Here is a 24,252-nt window from a genome sequence, read left to right on the forward strand (position 1 = left end):
CAATGCTATGTATGGTAATGATAACTATTACCATTGCAAGAAAACAACATATGCTATCAATAACAACATAAAAAAATTGTTATGCTAAATAAAGCTTTAAAAAAAAAAAAAACTTTATTGAATAACCCTATAAGTGTAGAAAACCACACCTCTTTATCCTGCGACTGGGCGCCTCCATCTTAGTTCCATGTCAATCATCATTACAAGTTCATTCCTTTGCACCTGGCAGTCAGCACAGAGAATGCATACAGAGCAGAGAAAGACTGAAACAATGTTTCTATTTCTCCTCTTTATTAGCATAATTTGCCCTGGGTGTGCCTTGTCTGAGCTGAATTATAAAGTAATTTGTTAAATCTTTGATATAAATTTAAATGAAAACGGGCGCATCCCATAAAAAAAAGATTGACACAAGTAATAGGTAATTTTCAGTTTTTTATTTGATGGTGTAAACTACAGAGAAGTGACCGTTCCCCCTTAAAAAATATGCCAAGCTATGAGCAACAAGCATTTTATCATGACGAATAAGATAACTGGTACTTTGCAGGAGCTGATTATATGAACTAAATTTATTTTTAACTTTCTTCTATTTAGCAATTGCTGTTCTGTACTTAGTGAAGAAAGTGAAAAAAATTAATTACATACCACAGAGAAGAATGACTTAAAGGTTTTCAAAAATCAAGAGAGAAAGCAGAGGGGTAAAAGCCATCTTCTTTAACTTTTGATACATTCTGCGGCGTGACCCCCTACACAAAATGACCATAGCTTATTTGAATGTCCAGCAAAAATAGCAACAAAATTATAGCCTCAATCTATCTTCTGTCTTCACAATTACAGGCAAAAAATGGCAAGTGAATAACTGCTTGCAATGAATTGAAGCAATACAGTGTTAACTCTTAAAAGATATGTAAAACCCTGGACTAATTTCATGTCTAAATGTTTAGGTACACCTGTGATGTAGCACACCTCTCATCAGGCAATTGGAAACATTTCACAACAAACATTGGCAAGGTATTACCGTTTAATTTACAATACATCTGTAGAAACATTGATTTTTCCAAATCTTCTAGAACACCGTAATAAAAGGCAGATCTGCAGATAAAATGTATAAAAATAAATGTATATGTTGTTTTTTTTTATGCATTTCTGTTTATTTAGTGTCTGATGAAGTCAACGTAAAACGGGCAAAATGCGTAGGTCTGTTCTTCATCTCTGCTATATCTTCACTGACGGGAAAAGGACATGTAGTATCGGCAGGTTGTTTTTGATGTTCTGTGATTTGATTTGTTTTCTAAGTGCCTCTTGTTCATCAACGTGTGCTGCCCATTGGAGTGGTCTGGGTGCCAACTCCCACTACCCTTAACCCTGCAAGTGTGATTATTGCAGTTTTTTTTCATAAACTGCAATAATTACCTTGCAGGGTTAACTCCACCTCTAGTGGCTGTCCTATGGGGAGCTCTAATGCGCATGCGCGGCACTGGCCGGTGGGCTGGATCAGTCTCGCCCACCGGCCGACGCAATCACTAGGAGGAGCGGCGGCGGAGGACATGTCGCTTCCTCTGGTAAGTGACTGAAGGGGTTTTCACCCCTTCAGCAACCGGGGATTGGGAGGTGGGAGGGAGAGGGGACCTACAGTGCCAGGAAAACGGATTGTTTTCCTGGCACTGGAGTTTCCCTTTAAACAAGCTGCCCAAAACACTCTCTTGTGTAGCTTATGCTGCATGTAATTCCCCTTTCACACTGTTAAGTGAGCCCTCCAACCTTAACCCTTTAACCTCTTTCATACTAAGTGCACCAACACTTACTATATATCATATTGTTCAGGACTCAGGAGAAATAGAGCTTTCCTTTCATGGCAAACATTTATATATTGCACACAACTTAATATGAATAAAATCTATCAAGTTTGGGAAAATAATAAATGCTATTTTCCAAGTTCTACGTTGGATTTTAACTGTGAATGTCATAATACTGTTATCTTTTACTGCAATAAAAACACACACATATTTTTATGCTCTGATGCTGTGATATCCCATGAATGCAACTGACATACGGTGCACACGCAGCTTATAGTGTGAAAATCTCCATACAAGAGCTTATCTATGAGACACTTTGAATCCACTGCTTCTCACTGGACGTGCACCCAGTGTCTGGGATCAACATACTTTGCATTGCTAACTTAGGACATAATATTGATTCAATTATTAAATCTATTTTAGTCGGAAGCCCGAAGTGGTTGTCTGAATGACGGACACAAGGGGTGTGGTCCGAAATTTCACTATTTTCAACTGTGACGAAGCTGGAGAAGAATCTATCCCCCACGATCCTTTCATTAAGATAAAGTGATGTTGGTGCTTAGACTGTCCCTTTAAATGTGATTTTTGTAAATTGTGTTGATATGTGCCCTTACCACATAGCATTACATTTCAGATTGTTGCGAAAACCCTCCTACATCTTGTTAAAACCTTAGGGAATTAAAGAATGCAGTATAAGCAGAAAACGGCAATAAACTGTGTTTTTTCACATTTTGAAAAGCATGCAAGGCATTTATTTCTTTCAAATCGGCGCTTAGTGACTATTTTACCTGCATTGTTTCCTGATAAACTGCTGGAATCTGATAAAACTCACATTGCGGCCTCTTTAATCTTCAGATGAATATTTGAAATTCCATGAAAAATCTGTAGATCTGCATCTTCTGCCCCACTTTGAACCTTCTATCTTTTATATGTCTGGATTCTCTTCATGCTAATTATTACCGCAACAATGCAAAAATGTAAGGGAATAGACACAAATTAACTGACTTACTTATGTGTGGAAATGGAAACAGGAAGCTGCTACATTAAAAAGAATGTGGCATTTACCCATGGCGAAGGACGAAAGGTTAGTTAGTTGGGCCGTAGTCCTATTGGGGACATCAAAAAATTCCTCCATTAAAATAACACTCCTATCTCCTTATAGGAACACTCAGTTGAAAAAATATGTACAGTATATTTGTCGTGGCCTACTCGCAGGGGACCCAAGTGTCCCCACCAAGGACCCCCTTTTCCTCAGTAATGATAGCCCTGTGATGATATCAGAGAATTATAGTTGTTAAGGAGATTCACCCCAAGCACTAGCCAAGATTTGGTGTAGGATGAAGTAGAACTGATTTTATTAAGAAAACACTTTTATACCTGGGTCCTCAACTGGAGGCCCCAAGGAGAACAATAGGGATTGCAACATACCTGGCACCTAGGGGTCTGCACCTGAGCAGTTAATTGAATTAGCGGCCAGATACTTCGACGCCAGTTACCATTTTTACAGAAAACTTTAGCTTCCCATGCCCACATCCCCAAACAAATGGTGTCTCCTGAAAGCTCTCTTCAGTGCGCCCACTCTGTCCAAAAAGAGATCGTACCATTGGTGGTTGGACAAGTTAGCTGGAAGTAACACCCAGTGCAGAGTTCCATAACGCTGGGTGGAAAACTCCAGTCACATAAAACAACAGTGTTTTCGGCAGGTACATGGACCTCCCTTAAGCCCTGGGTACCGTTGGTTGCCTCACCACCTTCTCTATCTCCCCTCCAATAAGCGCTCTGCTAGGTGACTCTGGAACAAAGATTTACCGGACCAAAGCTGGTCTGTGATCCGATCAGGAGTTCCAGGGTGATTGTTCCTGCTCAGGCGCGCTGTGCCTCTATGGCATTCTTGTGGGTCTCTGATGCCCCTGGAAAGGGCGCTGGACTGGGAGGCACGACCTAGTGGGGTATATATGGTGAGAACAGCTTTTTTAGAAGGAGGTGGTGGTTGGGAGCCATGTACCGTTCCTGAGTGTCCAGTGTATATATATATATTGTTTTTTAAACTACTAGATAAATTCCAATAGAAAACATGCATGTATAGGGAAATTAGCTTGTAATAGCTGCAGATCTAGTGTCTGCAGCTACTGTAAGCCCTCTCTTTTTTTTTCCAGCACACACTTTCAGTTTCAGTGGATTGACCAATCAGATGGTTTTCATTTACACATTCTCAATGAGTTGTGTTGAGAAGATGACGACAGGCATCTATTGTCATGCGCTTGACATGCTACTGTCAGGAGGACAGGGACAGCATAGGGGGGTGTGCGGCCAGTGGCTCTCTGGCGCCAGCATGCTGTTCGTGCTGGTGCAGATGGTTAACATTAGCCACTCGGAACTCTTGTCCTATTGGCATGACTGGAGGTGGAGTTACGGAAGGATGAGTTTCTGTAGGTGCACAATTTTATACAAATGCTTCACATGCAAGTTCTAGGTACCATGACCACTTCAATTCAGTGAAGTGGTCATGGTTCCTGGAGTAACCATTTAAGTGTATAATCTAAAAAACATGTTTTAAAAAGCTGCTACTAATTTCCCACCATCAGTTGTACTGTATGTAGAGATAGAAACGTAGGATACTCTTACTAAAATAAAGTGTATTCAAAATGTATAGAAACGTGTACGTTTTGAATGCATTGTTTCTTTTCTTTTTTTTTTTTTTCTGATTCCTTTGTCACTTGTCTGCATTCCCCTGTTTAGTGAGAATGATTTTACTGTTTAAAGATTTATTAGGCACTGTACAAAGCAAAATGAACCTTTTAGCTATTATTGGGAGGTCAATTCCCATTATTCTTTTCACTGTCCAATACCATCAGATCATATTGCGTTAATCTGTTGGCACCCCTATAGGATGCCATACAGAAATGCCACTACAAAGCCAATAGGAGTTTGAGCTGTACTAAAAATTCTGTCTTAAATATATCTCAACTGTCCTGTGGCCAAACACTGTATTCCTGCTTTTTAACCACCACTGCCAGCTCACCCAGTTGGCAGCGTGTATACCTAAACATAGCCTATCCCTACCCACACTGTCCAGAAAACAGCGCTTACAGTAGAGAACATTTAAGCATGTCATTTAACCATTTATTTAAAGCCACAGAACAAAAATGGAGCAATGTATTTGTCTATACTTTTGCTCTCTTGCAATGTATACGTATGCGTATACGTATATATATCAGAGCAAATGAAAAACTCTATCGTTCCTTTCTTGTTTGATTAAAATACTAATGTCCTGTATGGTTGAGCAAGAGCCCAGAGGTCTCAATGAATTTTTAAAGTATATTATGAGTGTAATGTTGGCTGAACACGGTACTTTATTTATTTGTGTGCAATTTTTACCGTATCATGCAATTTTATTCGCCATTCATCGCAGTAGCTTGGTTATGTCCACTATTTTAGTTTTCGATGGAACATGCAAAGAAAATTAGATAGAATTTTATTAAAAAAAAATGCCCCCCTTTATTACAAATTAGAGGGTAGAAGACAAATAATATTGGGGTGCAGGAGGCAGAACTGGGCCAGGATCTAGCACTGGAGTTGGGTTCTCCTAAAAGAGTCCTGACAGCTTAGACACTATTTCTTTGTGAGTCAGAATTTCTCAAGCATGAAGGTAAGTTGCATAGACACCTTTTTTTACTCATTTCATTCAGCTTGAAAGCAACATGTGGGGCCAAATGCTGACTGGAGGGGTTGGGGGGGGAAGGGGAGGGGTGCACAACATCTGGTCTTTATTTGGTTCTTAGGCGTACGTATTACAACAATTTTCCCACATCATGTTTTCTCTCAATTCATGAGCCAAACTCTTGCAAAACAGGACACTGGGTTTATTTAATCCCCCCTCTTTGGATTGCATTCATCGCTTTCAGTTTGTTGTGTGGTTTCAGTAAAATAATCATGTCAATTTCATCCTCAATGTTTATTTCAAGGACATCAATTGACCCAAACAAACGTAAAAATCAGAGCATCCCTTTGTACAGCGCTACGGAATTTGCTGGGGCTATATAAATAATAAAATAATAATAATAATAATTTGACAAAGTGATTATATGACTCAAAGAGATATAATAAAATGTTTCCACTTCCAGGTTCTCAATGCTTATACAAATACATACATGAATGGCAAAGCAGATATTATGGGAGAATACTTTGAGATGGCCTTGTTTTTCCCCAATACATGCTTTAGTGTAACAATCCCTGGATGTTGGGCTAAGGTAACATCCCCAGGACATACTTGAAACTCAGAGTATTCTGAATGTACCTTTCCTGGTTAAATACTTTGTTATTATTATTAATATTTTAGATTACATTATTTAAGAAAATAGAATTAGGGTAGTATAGTTAAGGCTTGGATTAGCGCGAATACTGCTAAGGTTAGAGTTAGAATTAGCGTTAGGGTTAGAGTTAAGGTTAGATTTAGGGTAGGTCTAAGGTTAGAGTTAGGGTTAAGGCTAAGGTTAGAGCTAGGGTTAGAGTTAAGGTTAGAGCTAGGGTTTTAAGGTTAGAGCTAGGGTTTTAAGGTTAGGGCTATGAGTATAGTTAAGGTTAGAGCTAGGGTTAGAGTTTGGGTAGGACTAAGGTTAGAGTTAGGGTTATAGTAAAGGTTAGAGCTAGGGTTAGAGTTAAGCTTAGAGCTAGGGTTTTAAGGTTAGGCCTATGAGTATAGTTAAGGTTAGAGCTAGGGTTAGAGTTTGGGTAGGACTAAGGTTAGAGCTAGGGTTAGAGTTAAGCTTAGAGCTAGGGTTTGAAGGTTAGGCCTATGAGTATAGTTAAGGTTAGAGCTAGGGTTAGAGTTTGGGTAGGACTAAGGTTAGAGCTAGGGTTAGAGTTAAGGTTAGAGCTAGGGTTTTAAGGTTAGGGCTATGAGTATAGTTAAGGTTAGAGCTAGGGTTAGAGTTTGGGTAGGACTAAGGTTATAGTTAGGGTTAAAGTTAAGGTTAGAGTTAGGATAGGGGTACGATTAATGTTAGAATTAGAGTTCGAGTTAAGGCTAGAGTTAGCGTAGTGTTAAGATTAAGGTTAGAGTTAGGATACAGCTACGATTAATTTTAGAATTAGAGTTCGAGTTACGGCTAGAGTTAGGGTAATGTTAAGGTTAGAGCTAGGATTAGAGTTAACGTTAGAGCTAGGGTTAGTGCTAAGGTAAAAGCTAGGGTTAAATGTAAGGTTAGAGCTTATAGTTAAGGTTGAGAATAGAGCTTAGAGTTAAGGTTAAGATTATAGCTAGGGTTTGATTGGCTAGAGCTAGTGGGTTTTCCCTTAATCTTAGGGCAGCTCAAACAAATCACCACTGAATAAGCAGTTTACATTTTTTTCATAATGTGAACAATGAAAACATTGGCCATTTATATACTTTAATAGACATTGTATTTTGAATATGGACTTGTTGAGAACATACTACATTGAGTAAGTCTGGTGGACACACACGAAATGCGTTGGTCGTACTCTTGAAACCGAAGAGGTTTGTCTTGACGTGGAAGGTGGGCTTACATCTAATGGCCATTGGAGTGGAACTAAAAAACTCCACTTATCTAAATATTAATAGGGATTTGGAATAGTGCCAAGGTAACTTTTTCCTTTGCTGTTTATAGTATTCTTGATGCCTCTGGGACACTGTGACTTGCAGATCTGGAATTGTTGAAGGTGTAATAACAGAGATCAGCCAGGACCAGCTTGCCAAGGTAGGTTAAGGTTAAGATTTAATTTTTTTGTCTTTCGTGCAGATATTGAACAAAAAACAACAACTTCTCCCTAAAGGGCCAGGGTCCTGTTTCCAGAAACGATGGCTTAAAACTTTCCGAATTCTAGTTGTCACTGTCAAGCCTGTTTGTAGTTTGGTCTGTTAACATGTTTCAAAACTGTCCCAGGGATTTTGGAAAAGAAAAACTAATTATAGTAATTACGAAATATGTAGTGGAGATATGATATGAAAACTCAGGCCAAAGTAAATATTCCAAGTAAAATGATGGAAGATGTTGTCTTCCAAAATTAGAGATAAGGACTGCAATTGGAAAGTCCCTCCACTGTATCCACTTGGTAATGTATTTTGGGTACAGTATGGAATAGAAAAAAATTTATGTCTACATCTGCTAATACTAACTTCTATGTAAGTTAATAAATTTGCACTGTGTTCTTTACTTGGTTGCTATTTTATTGGACTGCACTTTGTGTTTTCTCATTTTTGAGTTAAATAAAGCTCAAGACCTGGAACAGATCCACACCTATAACATTGAAGGCTCTTTATTCATTTTTTAATTTGTGAGCAGCATATATCATTATCTATTACCTTGCTGTACGGTTGTGCCATCTCTTCCCTGGCTGGATTACCCCTATTTTTGTACATAGAAAAAATGTAACGTCTGTTTTCGTCTTTTCTTAACCTCTTCGGAACAAGGAATGGATTGCGCCTAACGGCAAGAACAATGTGTACTGTTTTTGCCATGTGTTTATTCAATTCCAATTTCCAACTTTCTCATTTACAGAAATCATAAATATTTACCTAACACGAAAAGTTAATGATCTGAAAACCAGATTGCAAAATTTAGGCTAAATATCCAAGATGTCACTATAGCCAAATTTGAGAATTTTTCTAAATCAACACTTTTTCTTTTTTACAATTTGTTTCCCTGGTTAGTGAATAAAGGGTTATCATGTTATTGCCTCAGAGGTTTTTGTCAGAGTAACAAAAGAAATGGGGTAAAGGGGCGGGTCAGTGATATGATTGTGTCACTGGCTCCACTCCAAATGGGGCGGTCTGCTCACCTGAATTACTGTCAGGTCAGCCTGGCGTTCATTCAGTCAGGCGTGTCATTCAATCATACCAGCCACTGTGGGCTGACCCTGCAGGAGGTACTGTTCAGTGCTCCGTGCAGGGTCATAGTGTCCTCAATATAGTGCATGCGCATCAGATGATAACACAATGCTTTTTGGGGACAGTTTACTGGTATTGAGACGGTGAGACAGAACTAGAATATCGGGCCTGTACTGCCAAAGTCAGGATGGTTGGATTTGTCTGAATTATTTCTACAACATGAGTAGCTGTTGAGTTTTGCCATTTTTACGTCTCATACAGCAAACATCTTTCAGATGCAACAGAAATCCACTGCAGCATTAATAAGACAACTCTATGATCCTTATCTCTAGCATGAACAACAAACCTCCAGCATTCATGATGCAGTTATCTGCTAAATTCTTAAAGGGACACTCCAGGCACCCAGACCACTTCTGCCCATTGGAGTGGTCTGGGTGCCAACTCCCACCACCCTTAACCCTGCAAGTGTAATGATTGCAGTTTTTTTATAAACTGCAATAATTACCTTGCAGGGTTAACTCCACCTCTAGTGGCTGTCTACTAGACAGCCACTAGAGGTCACTTGCTCCTTCATAGCACAGAAAACCTGTGCTAGAGCATCGCTGGACGTCCTCACGCTGTTTGAGAACCTCCAGCGTCGCTCAATTCTCTATAGGAAAGCATTGAAAAGCATTTTCAATGCTTTCCTAAGGGGAGCTCTAATGCACATGCGTGGCATTGCCGCGCATGCGCATTAGGTCTCCCCGGCCGGTGGGCGGGATCAGTCTCGCTCACCGGCCGACGTAAAGACTGGGAGGAGCGGCGGCGAGAAGAAACCACCGCCGAGGGACATCGGCGGGGTCTCAGGTAAGTGACCTGAAGGGGTTTTCACCCCTTCAGCAACCAGGGATTGTTTTCCTGGCACTGTAGTTTCCCTTTAAACAGAATTTTATCATGTTTGCTGTATCACTGATGATTATTTTGTCATAAGTCTTGGGGAAAATATTAGGGGATTCATCCTGAATTCTTACTACAGATCGTTAAGTAATTATTTTGACAGTAATGTGTATGAATCGTGATCCTTTGTAACAAATTACTGATGCTCAAATGGTTCATTAAACCCGTAGAGTAGTTTATTTTGATAAGCTGTAAAAATACTTGGAGAAAAATGATTTTTATTTATGTATTTATTTTCTCAGCATCCAAATACCTCTGGTTTGGGTAGTCTAGGGGGAAGTCACGATTGGTGTTGAATTACGAGCCTTAAAAGGACATATAGAGCCAGACAGAGATAGAATGGATGTGACAGTTCTATCAGTACTTGGAGTTTAATGTTATGGAAAATATACAGTACCAAGAATGTCCCAGGACTATCTAATTCTGACATAACCCTTGAAACAATGCAAAAATTAAGATTTCTTTTTACGTCAACTAACAGTTTTTATTGCTGTTAACAGGAGTAGCAAATGCCTGTTTGTCAATCAACTACAGGATGTTGTGTTCCCAGGAAATACCAAACATTTTAATGCACAGAGTGGCCAGACAGAAATTTTATCTACAATGCTTCCGGATGTTTCTTAAAGCGATCGTGTCACCCTAGAAAGCACACTTTATTATTGGAAAGATTTTATTACAGACTATTTTTGACTGAGTTTTTTAAACAAGTGTGGGGAGAATGTGACAATGGACCCATGCAATCTGGCTTCTCTCCTTACCCGTCAATCAGCTGTCGGCCTACATGTCTATGACAGGGAAGAACAGGAGAACCACTTATAGATGAGTCTCCAGAAAGGGGCGACCGGAAAGTGGGCAACACATTAATGCAACATTCACAGACCTTGAAGCATAGTGGCAAAAGCATGCTAGAGAAGAAATAAGTACACATGTGCAAAGATTTGTTTTGTCTGTAAATTAATTGATTCGTACGAGTCAAAATCCTTCCAATAAACACCTGAGAAAAATCGATTCTTTAAAGAGACATGTGTCACTTGACAATTGTTTTTTTTAAACAAGCAAGCAAACTCTTTTAAACAAATATACAAACCAGAAAAACCTTGAAAAGTATGTAATAAATGTTTTGGTCAGATTGCATTGTTGGGCTCGCCTCTCAGCTATGGGAGTTTCTTCAGCCTCCCCCTTCCTTTTACCCACTTATCTCAGTTTCAGACCAGTCCACTAATGAAAGAAACAGCAAGAGGAGAGAAAAACCCGACACTGGAGCCTGCTGATCAGACTCTTTCTCTTCTCCCACTGTCAAGATGTTGCACTGTGAAGAACATTTTCCAACTGCACATGTGCAAATCTGTCAGTTTTCCAGCATTCCTAGGGATAGGATACTGCTTGGTTAGAGTGGGTGAGGAAACAGTCTCATTCAAAGCTATTTCTTGAATTAGCCAATTTTTATTGGTGTGGCTTCAAAGGATTTTGATTTATATGATTCGATTCATTTATGGGAAAATTTAATTGTAGAGATAAGTAAGCTCTAAACCAATTAAAAATATAATTTATTCTATTATAACGATAACTCGTGATTGTATTGTTTTATGATCTGTTAGACGTTAGGGCGAGCTAATCATGGCAGATTAATTTTAAAGAGCAATCTGTTATAGTTCCTTAGCTACGTTATAGTTCAGCGATTGATGCGTGTGTCAGATATTTAGAGCAAAGTAAAATATCTATTGTGGCAATCAACAACATCTAAAATAAAACGTAAGCACGTGTAATAAAAAATGCGATATAATTGTAAGCTCTTCTATAGGCTTAAAACTATTATATCCTGTTAAGTTTGCTCAGTGAAACCAAATTATTCACGTGGGCTCTTGAATCATTTTTATTAACAGCTTGACATCTATCGGAGGTCCTGTAGATTTACCTAAAGAACAGGAAGCGTGTTTTAGTTCTTGAAACATGTCCAGAAATGACTTCTTCCTGAAAGACTGTAATGTAACTTCTAGGGCCAGAAATATTGTATTTTTAGGGCAAAGAACCAAAACATGGTGCCAGCTTTGTAGGACTGGGTGAATCATATCAATCAGGAGCCAAGTTTATCTGCGGAGATTTGAAGAACAAAAACAGATTGTACGATTATTTGACTATTTATTACATTCGGCACAAGTAACATGTATGTAGCTGTCGGTAGCTATTCGACGGCTTTTTTTTAGTTTACAGATTCGTTTCTATGTCTATAAATGAGTAAAATTACTTACGGCTTACGTTCCGTATCTCAATGCAGGGATATATTTAATAAGGATAATGATCTCAGTGAAAACAGTTAGAAGACACGGATTGACTGAGAAATCTCAACCATTCCTTAATCCCTGAAGATGTTGCACATTTGAAGCAAGCCAAAGATCATTTTTAATGCATTATCTCTACCAAGTATTAGAAAACGAGTAAGTATATTCCATCCTGATGTTCCAGGCATGCATTGAAAATGCTGCTGAAAACAACAGTCCGTGTTGAGTGACATCTGACTACATTCATAATAGAATAGTGTTATTATAGCACTGTTGGCATTTCAAATGTCACCACTGGGGTTAGGTGACGTAGGATTAAGCCCATACTAGTTGCATTATGTGTTATTATAAGGATTCTTGCTTTTTTAAATTCAAAATTTAAATGTATTTCATTTATGTCAAGTGTGCAGGTTACATAGTTATAAAATGTACACAGAACCAATTCCAGGGTGCTTTGTTATAAATATTAAATTTTAAAGGGAAATGGCAACTTTTTTTTAATATTATGCTTTTATAGCCCTATATTTAACAAAATATTCATTTATGTAGAGTGAGAAATAAAATGAAACATAAAATTCTGCACTTTTCTGGGTGCATCCATCTAAAAGCTGTATCCTTTATACCTGGTAGTAAGCATAAAGAAAGTACACATAAAAGATGTGAAAAGAAACAATGGCGTTCAGCGTCTCTATGTGCTAAACGTTCCTCGTAGAGATGCATTGATTCAATGAGGAAATGCTAATTGGCACAGTGCTGCGATTTGAGTTTAACATTGGAGAGAAAGCATTGCATTGGCTGAGATCATCAAGTTTGATAATATCAGCTTAAGCAAAGCATCATTTCAGCTGCTAAACTAATTTATCCGCACTCCAGTGAAACAAAAATCCCACAGAAAGGCAAACTGTGCACTTTATGACTCAAGGCAGAGTCTAAGTGTCCACCTCGACAGCCACCACCAGTGACAGCTGCAGGGAATAGGCTGTGCCTATAGAGGATCCCACGGTCTCATGGGATCCTCCATAGACCTCAATGCTGTACTCTTGAACATGCGCAAGAGTACAACAGTGACATCAAAGAGGAACAGTCTGAAGATGATGGCAGCAGCCGCGAGGCACAGGTTTAGGTAAGCAAATCTTACCTTTATCTACCCTCTGGATATCGGTCCCCCAGCGGGGATGATGTCACCATCGGGGGTCTTTGCAAATACGACAAAGCCCCCAGACGGTGACAATGCCGCTTTAAAATAAGAGAAAGGGAACTAAAAAAAATAAATAAACACATGACAGAGCAGATTTCCCTTTTTCAGTACTTGATCACTCACTAACTCTCCTTAAAGGGAACATTAGCGTAATGACTAGACTTGCACACAAATTCTTTTCAGCTGGTGCGAACAAATCGGTTTCCTTTAAATCCAAACAACATCCAAACAAACCTATCTATCTGGGATTTACCAGTGGAGTCTTATAAGCACCATTACAAACATAATTTAGGTGCGAGAGTGGCAAAATTGGCCATTACTAACCAGTATTATCTAGTTTGATCCAGTACAGCAGTAGCCATGACTTTATGAAACTTGATGCAGTAAATCCTATTTATAAGGAAAGCTCTTGTACCATATGCAATACTTAATTACACAGCCCTGTGTGATGAGACTCAGACCTGCTGGCTCTGTAAATGAAGCATGCGTTCTACATCCTTCTTTGTTTAGTCTGGAATATTACTGAATCCTATAATATTTGCCAGTCTTATGTAATCAGAAATCTCTTGTCACGTATTTACAATCCAAAGTGGAATTCTAGCATTAGAATTGGGAAAATATATTTCATGGGTAGGGTATTGCATGTGAACTTATAATTGTTGGTTTTCGTGCAAAATACCTGTTATTAGTATTCGGAGGTTGGATGTACGTAATCAAGTTAAATTGCAATTCACATACAGTTTACGTTAACTCAGTGTATGTGGTCTCTGCTTTAGACCCATGGAACATTTTTCAAGTTTTCAATTTTCGCAAATGTGAAAAATAATAAGCTAGTTTATAGCAAGTGTTGGGGTATCGGTTCCTCTGAAGACCATTAGGCACACCAGTGGCAAGTTATTGGTGACCATTGCAAACTTGCACCTTATTGTTCTCTTCTGGGTTTTATGATATACTGATGGGAGGGGGCATTGCCATCTAGATGAGAAGACCTGTAGCTTCAGCTAGATACAATGTTTGGGCGAATGGAGATAGCTGAGGAAGATGGTTGCACTAAAGAATCTCATGAACATCGAAGGGATATTTGAATGCAATTGTGGTCCCTGGATGAGTGCCATAGGTATAGAATGTTAAGGCAGCAATTATTTCTTTGCCACAATATCAATAAGTCCATCCCAAGGAATGTCCTTTCCATACTATAGACGGTAACAGGGAGTCTGTCTAATTTTACCGCATAGGTGATATCTAGTGTGGCATAATTCTAGCATTCAGGGGAGTGGAGGAAGTCCAGCCAGTAGAATCAATTAGTCATATACGTCTTATTTGCCACTTGGGATTCTGAAATCCGACCCCACATTTTTCTTGTATCCACAGCTGTCGGCACTCATGCTTTAAATGAAGAGACCATCCTTTTCTATTTTTTGGGTTAATGGTTTAACTGATTTCACAGTATATGTAATTCTTAGTATTATCGAGTTCTAAAAACATAGCTACCTAGTCAAACGGAGGATGTTGTCTGTATGTTTTTGAAGCACTTTATGAACCATCTTCCAGAAGACAAACATTTTAGAGCATCCCCTCCAAATGAAGAGCAGACTACCCATCCCTTCCTCACCCCTCCAGCACATTGTTGGTATTCTAGAGTACAGAACTTGTAGTGTTTGATAACAGCACGTTAGTAATTTCTAAAATGTCTTTTGGAAGTCTTACCTTGCTCAATTACCCATGTTTCTAACTGAGAAAGAAATATCTGGTTTTGATCAAAATGTTATGTATTCAAGAGATGCTTCACTATAGTGGCATCATGGCCCCACACAGTTATTCAAATGGTGTTAATAAGCAATATGATCTGTGTAAAAAAAGAAAATATTAAAAACTTGGAGGTGAGTCAATTAATGTAGGAGAGATGAATCCCTCCCAGAGAGGAGTATAGTCAAAGAAGTCATTGTTCTTGGAGCAGTAAAAATGTGGTTTTCTCTAAGACACAGAACATCTTGGAGAATCTGCTTCAAATGTCCCAGAGAAGCTAGTGGGAGATCAACATTGTTCCAAAGAGGGGGAAGTGGGCTTGGTTTGGTGATAAGGAGGGTTAGGATTCACAAGTCCTTTCCCAAACACAGACCTCAAATACGGCATTGCTGCAATGCCTATCTGAAGTGGCTCTACTTCTTGGACCACCCAGTGTTTTAATATGTTCCATACTCCATACCACAAGCCTTGATAAGTGATATTCTACATAATATTTATCCATGCCTTGGTGGGCCAAGCCTCCATGTTTTGGTGAAATAAGCTGTTTGTAAGCCTGGCCAAGGGGGGGGGGGGGGGGGGGCTATCCCACGCAAGCCTGTGTATGACCACCTCGAGTCAGTTAAAGTAGGTGGTTCTGTGTAGAGTAGACATGACAACCATTCCAACTTGATTGCTTTATTAGCCCAACACATCCAGGATAAAATCTGCAGGTCCCATCACCTATGATCCACCATCAAATAGTTTGCCAGTGATATAAAGCTTAATTTAAGAGTTGCCCCATGTCTTGGGGGAACTAAATTCCCAGGTACTTAAACTCAGCTGATAAGGACCAAACTTTCTGTTCCACTCATCAATATCCAGCAATACCCCATTTAGTAAATAAACCTCATAACTTTTTTGCTATGAGGCTTGGGTTCCTAAGGTCCCAATACTCAAGCCAGGCAGGTAATGCTATTACACCATGTTAACAACTAAGCTATTTACATTCACTATAAACACAAGGAAAACCTTTACCATTGCATATATGCATGTTCCTGTTAATATAATGACCTCAGTGGTTGACTAATGTTTGCATTTGAGCCAGACAGGCACGTTTATTTGCCAAATGTATTTATATTAGCAGCCGTGCGAAACATTCATCTATTCACTATAAAATTCTAAGAAAACCTAGACTGCATGATTATTAGCTGTGACTCACTACCTCCTGGGATTTGTCAAGCCCTGTCCTAGCTCATTATTAAGATTTAGCTGCAAGTAGACCCGGTTGAGTTTATGTACATCAGGAAATCCCTGAAATCTATGCGTTCTTCACAGTAATAGTAAAGAGGAATACAGAATTTATGAAACCCACGAGGGACCTCCTTCAAAATGTGAATCATGTAAAGTGTGCTTAGCCTCATGCACAACAGTTTTTTTTTAGAATATAAATCAAAAGAAAAAGAATCCTGAGTATCTCCTAGTAGAATAAGATACTTAGTTTGGTGGATGCCCCAGAAATAACCTCAAACACGTGATGTAGTAGTCTGTTCCCTGGATTTTCCATACGTCTGTCAGTGTTACTATAACAGATTGACTATCTCCGTCACATCCTTTTACCCCTTCTAGTACTAGATACTTAAAGACAGACTCTTGGCCTAAGCTGGTCATATGGTCCATCTGAGGATACCACCTACAAAGAAGTAGCTTGCTAACTCTTGCTCTCCACCAATCGTAGTTTAAGGCTCTAGCGTAAGCAACTGCTGACATTTGGAAGCCTCTTTCTCAGAGGATAAAACATTCATATAAATTACATGAAACACTGAAGATAAAATTACCAACATTTCCAATATGTATAAAAAGCTTCACTTCCAGTAGGTGATTGACAGTCAGTTATTATGCTACTTCAAAGTGTCACGCCAAGGCTAAAAATGAGAAGAACTGCTCCATATTTATCAAAATGTAAAAAAAAACGAAACAGTCAATGATAATATGTGCAATATATTATGGCGATTGCTCTATAGCAGGGGTAGGCAACCTTCGGCAATACAGATGTTGAGAACTACTGGCAAAGCATCATGGGAGGTGTAGTCCAAAACATCTGGAATGCCAAAGGTTGCCAGTTTGCACATAGAGTTCCTTTCACTAAACTTCCACTTAGTGTATGTTTGTTTGGCAGTCCTAGGTCTCAGCCTGAGCATAGACACCCCTAACACTTCTATCTTAATCTCCCCCACCTCCGCTATATGCTTTCTGCAACACAGGGCAAAGTGGAGCCGCAGTGAAAAACTGGTGATTGATAAGCAATTGCAATTTCTCGGATAATCACAACAGTAGAATAATTTAATTACGCCCTATATAAAGCAAGACCAAAGAAGACCATTCACCAACCTGGTACTCAAAGAGTTAAACGGACTCAGCATATCAAGGGTTTCACTTATAACATCTTTGGGATCCTAATGATTGAGACAGCATGCATAAGTGTGCTAAACGCAGAGGTCAACAAAAGCTTAATTTTACAAACACAACACGAGATGTATATGCATTTCTTAGCACAGCGTGTAAATGGGAAGATTGTACAGCGCTACGGAATCTGATGGCGCTATTTAAGTAATAAAATAATCATAATAATAATAATATAGTAAGCATTTAACATTGTCATTTTTATCATGAGCGATTCCATTGAATCCTAACTTCCATTATGTTCTTAAACAAACAATGCATCTGTAAAAGAACTACATTAAAAAAAGCTAAATTTGCTGTATCTGAGACATTTATAATAAATCCTAATGTCACAGTGGCAACAGGATATTGTACACTGAGAATCTGTTTTTTTGTTCCTTGTCCTATGGCAGAGTAATGGTTAATCTCTGAGCGTTCCGTCATACATTCCACTAGTCCTCTGTGCATCATGTACAGTATATAGTGTGTATATGAGTAAATGGTGCACTATTCTTATTTGAAATAAATATACCACCTACGATTCGTGTAACGTATGTAAAAGACTTACATGCAGGGTTATTTACTAAAATGAGAATTCAAAGTTTATTTAAAATTCAAGGCCAGAATAGCCGAACTTAAAGCATAGCTGACTTGGATCATTTTTCCAGTTTGGCTATTTTACATTAAATGTGAAATTAACTTTGAATTCACTTTAAATTCTCGTTTTAATTAGTAACCCTGAAGGTGTCACATTCACAAATTGGTGTGAGAATAAAATGGTGTCAATCAGTCCCCCACTGTAGATGTTACAATGTAATCAGGTTTTGTTCAAACCACAAACAATCCAGTAACTAAATAGAATAACTACACAAAGCCCAGAACATGTCTTAAGTGACATCCCTACTATATAAATAATAATAATAATAAAAAAATAATAATAACATTATTCATGACAACATTTTGACCATGCTGGTATTTGTCCATAACCCCATTATACCATGCCATATATATGTCAGTGGTCATTAAAGGGTTAAAAATTACTTTCTCTGTGTCAGAAATTGAATAATCACTATGAGATCCAAAAAATACTTTCCATCCCATCTATAGCTAGTAGTATTCCATTTGGCACTCTGCGTCACTGGGAGAAATGGTACTGATGCTCCCCTATCCTGTGAATGATCATTTTGTGCTTTGGATTAAGTCTATCAATCTAACGATGCTGGTGCCTTATAACTAAGTACGTATGGTGTCAATAGCGTTACATAGCTATATAGGTTGAAAAAAAATGTCTGAAATGAGCCAGTACATAAAAAAAACATGCATGTAAAATAGACTTTTTGTTAAAAAAATACAATTTTAAAAAAGTAAAATTTTCTAAAAATTGTACACAGAAAGAATGCATTTATTGTCTTGTTAAAGACACTCCTGCTAGCTGTAACATATCCAAAGTTAAAGAATACACATTTAGAGATCTGTGTAAATACATTAGCCTGTACAAAGCAGAGTTTGTCAGACCACCCTTGTTGCTGATCAAATTTCAAACAATGAGAAGCAATTCTAATGGTCTCTCTGTGTGCTGTGGACATTGTGTTGGTGGCAGAATGCTCTGTGAAGCTTAGGTATCTAATATAAATAATCAATACACATCCAATAGACTTAGAACTCAGTGTGTATTTGTTTATGCCTCTGATACTCCAGGAGCTATTTGGGCAAGCAGTCAGCCTTTTCGAAAACTTGTGGCTTCTCAGTTGGTGGTAGCAGGAATCCGGATTAACCACAGGCTGCTAATGCTAACTACATCTATGAGTCTCTTTACCGAAACTGTCACTGATGGTCCATCCACATAGTTCATCCTTGTTTCAAAAAACTAAAAGCTCAATAATAAAAACCTTAATTCTGCCACCCTATAAAACAGGCATAGGCAACCTTCGGCACTCTCGATGTTTTGGACTACGCCTCCCATGATGCTTTGCCAGCATTATGGGTGTAAGAGCATTATGGGGGATGTAGTCCACAAAATCTGGGGTGCCGAAGGTTGCCTATCCCTGCTATAAAATGTCAGGATTGCTTACAATAAAAGCCAGTTCTGGAGAACCGAGAATTGGAATCTTACAACATTTAAGCTAAACTAGTGAATAAAATCTCATATTCATTCATGTTGCCTTTAATTTGATTCACATACATTCTAACATCATCACAAGTCACTCCGTCATTGAACAAATACCCTAAGTTCCACTGCCCCCCATCAACTCTAAAAAAATAAAAAATTGAGTTAAATCCCCCCAAAAAATACTTTCTACTTTGGAGAATTCTGCAATGCCAAAAGGCTCAGGATTTTAATGAGTAATTTTATTTATTTTTTGCTTTTTTGAAATCTATATTCTTAGTACATAAGAGCGAATCCACTTTAATTCCTAACAGCAGACAATATGCAAAAAAAAAAAAATCTTAACTTCTAAAAGCATGCTTTTTATTCTTTGTTCAAACAGACCAGATTCATCAACTGTAATGTGTAATGCCAGGTCGTCTCAACACAGCTGCGTAATTTCACTTTAAATGAAACACAAGATTAAAGCTACACAGAAAGATAATTAAACTCTATAGTACATTACCTCTATTTTGTTTTACTGAGTGTTGAAGATAAAAGATTTTCGTCCCAGCCGAATACCTCTTTTTACGTTTCCAAAATGACTGTCCTTTGCACAGAACTGCACAGAACTGCTGGCTTTTTTTTTTTGCCTCCTTAATTTGTTTTTTTCCTTATTTTTTCACTTTTCAGTCCTCCTGTTTACGGAGGAGGCTCCCAGCCTGTGTCCTCTTAGCCTGACTGACTGGAGAGGGGCTGAATGCTCCAAGCTTTTGTGTGAGGTTTTAGGATGTAATTTTGTTGCATGCAGTAGATCTCTGCATGCTCACATTGCCTACAACCTCCTCCCCTTTTAAAATATATTATATGTAAACCACTGTGGGCAACAGTGACATGTGGCATTCATCATCCCACCTGCCAAAAAAAAAAAAAAAGTTAAGATCATCTGCCTCTCAGAACCAAATGTTTTTTTTTCTTCAATTTAAAAAAATAAATATATATATATATATATATATATATATATAAAAAAGAATCTAGGTTATGTTAATGCGAAAAATAATAAAAGTGGAAGTGAGTGTCTGTGTCTATTTCCCACAATCTGAGTGATGTGTAGTTATGTTGGCTACTTGCCTTCATAGTCCATGTGTTTGTATGGTCATGGTTTGAATAAAACTATACATAAAAAAAAAAAGTTGAGAAATTTTAAGGGACAAGTAATTTCCCATATTTTTTAATACTATATATGTTTGTCCTCTATTTTTAACAAATATGTGTTCGTGGGTTATGAAAAATTATACTAAATGCCGAAATCCACACAACTGTATTTAACTCTGTCCTTGAACTGAGCGCCTCCATATTGTTTTCTTGTCAATAATTGTAATAAATTTACCCTTTCTCTCACATTAAGCATAGTATATGGATGAGAAGAAACAATGTTTCTATTTCTCCTCCTCCAATGCATGCGTAGGCTATGCCTCAACTAGATTCTGATGTCCGTTTCTAAATCTTCAACATACAATTAAAATAAACTGGAAAATCACATGGAAAAATGTTAAACACAAGTTATGCGATTACTTGGTTTTCAATGCTTCATTTAAGAGGAAAACACACCTTTTGTTTTTCCATGGATGTTATTTTCATGCTGGTGTAGGGACTTTTAAGAATAATGAAGTACCTAATGGGAATTTTCGACTCCCAGTCATTCGTGATTTCACCTATCTGCCGTAACGTGTTGTTCTTTAGATATGCTTGAAAGGTCTGTCTTTATCAAGAGAGTTTATACCTCTGCACTATGGTTCTAAACCCATGGTTGGACACAATAAATTGGTTTCCTTTGATATTTTAGTAGTAGTTCATTGTTTGGAACAAGTGTTGTCATATTCATCAAGCACAGGACAGCCACACACAATTAATTGCTTACAGTAGCAGCACTTCCTCCCAGTGTATTGAAGGCCCCCTTGACTCAGACAAGAGTCTAATGCAGGGGATTTACACACTTTAATTTGCCATGTTCATTACAATTGAAATATTGATCACTCAATATTGAGCTAGGTTTATACTTGAATGACGTGCCCCATGTGAACTCCATGTACTTTATTCGGGTCAATTACCAGAGAACCAATGAGTGAACCCATAATCTGAGTAGAACATACATCTGTATACTCTTAAACTCACATACATACTCACATACAATACAAAATATACTGATGTACACAATCTCAGACAGACAAATATATAATTTTTCATGTTCCAATTTTTATTGAGAGTTTTCAAATAAAAATTAACATCAACAACAAGTGCATCAATGTTTAAACATATTTTGATTAAGTTGTATAGTATCAAATACATTGATATCTCAATATAACATAGTTTACTAGTGCAACATTGTCAACTATAAGTGCATCATCCGATGACTTAGTCTTAGTGTACTCTTGTTGGGAGAGAGTTGCCCTCACTTGGTCCCAAGATTCACAGACCTTCTCGTGTTTGGATATAGTGCCTGCTAGTCTGTGGGTCGTTGCTTTGTACAGATAGGTGGATTCAAGAGTTTCCTCTACCTGGGTGAAGTGGGGGATTATCATTGGCAGGCTATGCGCAGCTTAACTGCCACCAAAATATGCATAGTCAGCTTCTTAGATGACCGGTGTAGCATGTCTGGTTGCATGTCCAGGAGGAGAACCTCTGGTTCCATAGGTAAGGTAATATTGGTGAGTGTTGAGCAGTGAATTAATCTGCTCCCAGTATTGTTGTAAGGATTAGCAATACCAGAAAATGTGGGCTAAGGACCCTATGGCTGACCTGCATCTCCAGCACTCTGTTGAAGAAGTAGGAAGCATCCTCACCAGCATCTGCAGCACCAGGTTCCTCCTCATTAGTAATTTGAGGTAGGTCTCCCAATGATCATTGCACCGAGACATGGCAAAACATATTAGAGATGGCACTGTGCCAATGCTCCGGTGGAAATACCTGTCCCAGCTCTGTTTCCCAGTTTAACATCTTAAGCAAATTGAATGCGATGAGGAAAATGTGGAAGCTTTATGGGTAAATATCTGCTTGGGGGAAAAGAAGGGAAACCAACTATTGGTTGGGATATGTTATAAACCACCTAATGTTAATATTGACGAGGAACAACAGCTGTTTGAGCAAATTGAGAAAGCTGCAAATCTTGGTAACACTTTAATTATTGGAGATTTTAATTACCCAGACATAAATTGGGACATAGGGACTAGTAGCTCAGCAAAGGGAATTAGGTTTTTAAACTTGTTAAATGACAACTTCATGTCACAACTTGTACAAGCACCAACTAGAATGGACGCTTGTCTGGACCTGGTTTTAACAAACAACGTTGATCTTTTGACCAACATTCAAGTAGGTGAGCACTTGGGAAATAGTGATCACAATATAGTGTCCTTTGAAATAAACTCAAAAAAACAAAAGCACATGGGGTATACTAAAACATATAATTTTAAAAAGGCCAATTTCAATAAGATAAGGGAAGCTTTACAATATATTGACTGGCATAAACTCTTTAGTGAAAAGAACACTGAGGATAAATGGATCATCTTCCAACAAATATTAGAAAGGTACATTTCTCAGTATGTACCATTGGGAAATAAGTATAAAAGAAACAAATTAAAACCAATGTGGCTTAGTAGAGAAGTAAAACAAGAGATTAAAAATAAGAAAAGGGCATTTAAAGCATTTAAATCAGACAAATCAGATGCATCTTATAAAAGATATAAGAAAGCAAATAATGCGTGCAAAAAGGCAATTAAACTTGCTAAACTTCAAAATGAAAAAATGATAGCTAAAGAGAGCAAAACCAACCCTAAAGCATTTTTTAAGTACATAAATTCCAAAAAACCCAAAAATGAAAGTATAGGTACACTTAAAACTGAAACGGGGGTGTTGGTTAATGAAGACCAAGAAAAGGCAGGAATTCTAAATAACTATTTCTCCTCCGTATATATTAAAGAAGAACCCATGGCAATAGATGTGCAAATGATTGCTACTAAAAACTTGCAGAATAATTGTAATTGGTTAACTCAAGACAATGTGCTGCAGCAACTAAAGAAAGTTAATATAAACAAAGCTCCAGGGCCTGACGGTATCCATCCACGTGTACTTAAGGAACTAAGTGTAGAAATAAGTGAACCTCTGTTTTTAATCTTTCAAGATTCTTTTCTTTCAGGAAGTGTTCCGGAGGATTGGAGGAAGGCAGATGTGGTTCCTATATTCAAAAAGGGTTCAAAATCCTTGCCTGGAAATTATAGACCTGTGAGCTTAACTTCTGTGGCTGGTAAAATATTTGAAAGGTTATTAAGGGATAATATTCAAGAATTCCTTGAGAAGAATATGGTTATCAGCAAAAATCAGCACGGTTTTATGAAGCACAGGTCATGTCAAACTAACTTGATTGCGTTCTACGAAGAAGTAAGTAGAAGTATAGATCAGGGTGTTGCAGTGGATGTGATCTATTTGGATTTTGCCAAGGCATTTGATACAGTTCCACACAAAAGATTAGGGTTCAAACTCAAGGAAATCGGTCTCGATGAAAATGCTTGTTCTTGGGTAGAACATTGGCTTAAAAACAGAATACAAAGAGTTGTCGTTAATGGTAAATTTTCAAGCTGGACAGAGGTGGCAAGTGGTGTCCCTCAGGGGTCTGTTCTGGGACCCCTTCTATTTAACATTTTTATAAATGATCTTGAAGACAGCATTGAAAGTCATGTTTCAGTGTTTGCAGATGACACAAAACTTTGTAAAATAATACAATGTGAGCAAGATATTACTTTGCTGCAGAAGGATTTAGATAGACTGGGGGACTGGGCACTCAAATGGCAGATGAAATTTAATGTTGAAAAATGCAAAGTTATGCACTTCGGCGTAAAGAATACACAAGCAACGTATACCCTTAATGGAAGCGAATTAGGGATAACAACACACGA

The 24,252-nt window shown here is 38.1% G+C and overlaps 1 protein-coding gene across 1 annotated transcript in view; it reads right to left on the reverse strand.

Annotated features, from left to right (window-relative positions):
• Positions 1-20,109, reverse strand: part of BGN (biglycan) — a 58,120-nt gene extending 38,011 nt beyond the window's left edge. The window contains exon 1 of the mRNA XM_063432724.1: positions 19,830-20,109. The gene's annotated coding sequence lies outside the window, so the exon portion shown is untranslated. The remainder of the gene's footprint in view (positions 1-19,829) is intronic.
• Positions 20,110-24,252: the final 4,143 nt, after the last annotated feature.

This window comes from Pelobates fuscus, chromosome 9 (assembly GCF_036172605.1).
Source record: "Pelobates fuscus isolate aPelFus1 chromosome 9, aPelFus1.pri, whole genome shotgun sequence".
NCBI classification, from domain to species: Eukaryota; Metazoa; Chordata; class Amphibia; order Anura; family Pelobatidae; genus Pelobates; species Pelobates fuscus.